Here is a 2,782-nt window from a genome sequence, read left to right as displayed (position 1 = left end):
GTCAAAAGAGTCTGGCTACACTTCGTGCCAGTTCTCTCCCTGTTGCTTGGTAAGCAGTTTGTTGCAAACTTTTTAACGGTTTTTTTTTCCGCTGGCCCTCTCTTAATGCTAAGAGGGCTCGGTCTCGTGCGCCATTTGACGAAATCCATTCTTTATGGCATTTGGCAAAGAAGACCACCGTGCCATCATCCGTTACGTTTTCTGCGATCTTAAGCAGAGAGTCTTCTTGGATTATAACTCTCTTTCTGAATCTCGCTTCCATGATGTTTGGGTCTTGAACGGTTTTTCTGCCATGGTGAATGGATTTCCTCATATCAGTATTTAGAAGTACACCTGGGTCATGGATTCCATTTGGGATCTCTGCAGGGAATTTGCTCTGCTCATGGCTCTTAGTTTCTAGTGACTTTTTTGTGCTTTTTAATTTGTAAATGGCGTGTGTTTTTATTGTGAATAAAGGCTGTTTTCATGAAAAAAAAAAAAGCTGTGTGATTGTGACCATTGGCTTTATTGTTTATTTTGTGTGTCCTGTCCTAAGTACCTGCCGGGAGGGAACGGCGTGGACCCAATCGTAAGTTGTGTTCGCCATGTAGTTCCTTCGCTGTCCAAACAGTATTGTGCTACAGATTCAGTTTATACCAATTGTGGTTCGTCGGAGGTGTTAGCACGTCTGTTGGAAGCAGTAGATGCTGAAAAGGTTACAAGTGTGCAGTTTTTGCGGGGCAGCCGTGTTCGCCTGACTTTCAAGGATCAGGCCTCTTGTGATGATTTGATCTCGTCCGGTCTTGTTTTCGATGATGTCCACGTCCGTGTTGTTCGCGCAGATCTGAGGTTTCGTTCCGTATATGTTCGCGATCTACCGTTCGAGGTTCCTGATGATGACATTAAAGCCTTTTTTGAGTCTTATGGAGACGTTCTGTCCGTCCGCCGTAGTACGTTTGCCAATAGGGAGTTTAAGCAAATCACTACGGATGGTGCTACTACGGCTGCCGTGACTGAAAAAGTCTGAGGAGAGTACGTCTCGGTGGTATGCTAAATTTTAAGTTTAGCAAAGCAAAATACAAGGAAACATGGGCTAAGGAGTTTAAAATCTCTTTTATTTAGTTTCTTACAGTCAAATGGCTTCGCTGAAAAGACGATGGCCGTTGTTCGCCTTGCTAGGACGAACAGATTATTTCTGAGCAAAAGCAAATGCTATACACCTTGTACAATAACAAAAATTTGATGGATGAAATATACAATTTCAGAGACAAATATCTCAAAGAATATCGAGTGAAAAAGACAGGTATATCTATACTCAAAGCAGCAAAATAGCATCGTATAGTATCCAGATATAAAACACTAAATCGTCAAAGCAAACTTAACCGAAGAAAAACGACCTGGTGCTGAACTCGAATATTTCACTTGACTCACTTCGCCATTCCAACACCTTTGCCAAAACTTATCGTAAGTTACAAGCTTATGAGAGGCAATCTTGACACAATCCTTGACTTAAATTGACTTTAAAGGATATAGTATCCAATAGAATTCTTAAAATGCCGGGATGTCCGTTGAAACGGGCCAGAGAAGCGAAATAAACCCGACGTAGTAGCCACTACGGCAAAACATCGCGACTCACGTAGTCAGATTTCACACTACAGCTGGATGCAACCGACGTACATGGGCAGTGTCTCATTTTGGCAGAAATTTACTTCCGGCAGCCGTATCAGCGCCAGCCGTAGCGATTTGCTTAAAGTCCCTAATATTTCCCCGCAATCTACAATGGTAATCATGTGGTTGAGCTAGCCGTGGATCTTCACATCCCTTATTTCGTAACGATCGGTGATTTTAGCTGTCGCGCTTGGTATCCTGGTCAACCTGTCCATTGTACGATTTGTCGTGAAGTCGGTCATCGTGGTCCTTCCTGCCCGCTCTCTGGTCTGTGCCGGCGCTGTCTTCGGCCCGGTCACATGGTTAGAGAGTGCAGGCAGCCTTGGGGTGCCATCCACCCAGGGACCGAAGTTTTGTTTTCTCCTGTGCGTCTTGCTGATGATGACGATGATGCTGATTACGTCCTTCCTTTTGAAGCCTCTTCTGGGTCCTCTATGGTGGAGGATGATGATGAGATGATGTCTGGGGATCATGAGGTCGCTGCCTTGGCAGCTCCCCCTCCTTCCCCTCCTCCTGATGCTGCTCGTGTTCCTGTACCGGATGTTCCTCCCGCTCCTGTTTCCGCGTCTGATGTTCCTCCTGCTCCAAGTGTTTCTGTGTCTGACCTCCCTCCTGCTCTTAGTGCTCCTGTGCCTGATGTTCCTCCTGCTCCTAGTATCCCTGCGCTTGATGTTCCTCCTGTTCCTAATTTGACTGATGTTCCTCCTGCTCCCAGTGTTCCTGTACCTGATGCGTCTAAGCCGCCTAAATCCTCCGCTCCTGTTTCGTCTGCTGCTCCTACGTTATTTCGTGATAAAACTGATCCTGTTCTTCATTCCGCTTTAGGTGAACTTTCCCGCGATGCTGTCACTCGAATGTCCAGTAAGGATGTTGCTGATTTTGTTTCTCGTTTGATAGACAAGCACAGTTTGTCTCCGGATTATCGTTTTTATATGACTAACTATGTCCTCCGTGTCCAGCGCAAGTTTTCCAGTAGATATCTAAAGAAGCCTGTTCAGCGTACTCCTGCAAGAATTTCAGACTCTGAGGGCCCGCTCGCCCGCAAGCCGACGCGTCCAGGTCGAGTTCCGTCGAGTTGAACTGTAATTAGGATTGTATTTAGTAATTGGTAATTGTTTGTTAGCGTAATTAGTTT

Source organism: Montipora capricornis, chromosome 1 (genome assembly GCF_036669925.1).
Source record: "Montipora capricornis isolate CH-2021 chromosome 1, ASM3666992v2, whole genome shotgun sequence".
Taxonomy (NCBI): Eukaryota; Metazoa; Cnidaria; class Anthozoa; order Scleractinia; family Acroporidae; genus Montipora; species Montipora capricornis.
The sequence above is the reverse complement of the archived record's forward strand: the minus strand, read 5'-3'. Positions refer to the sequence as shown.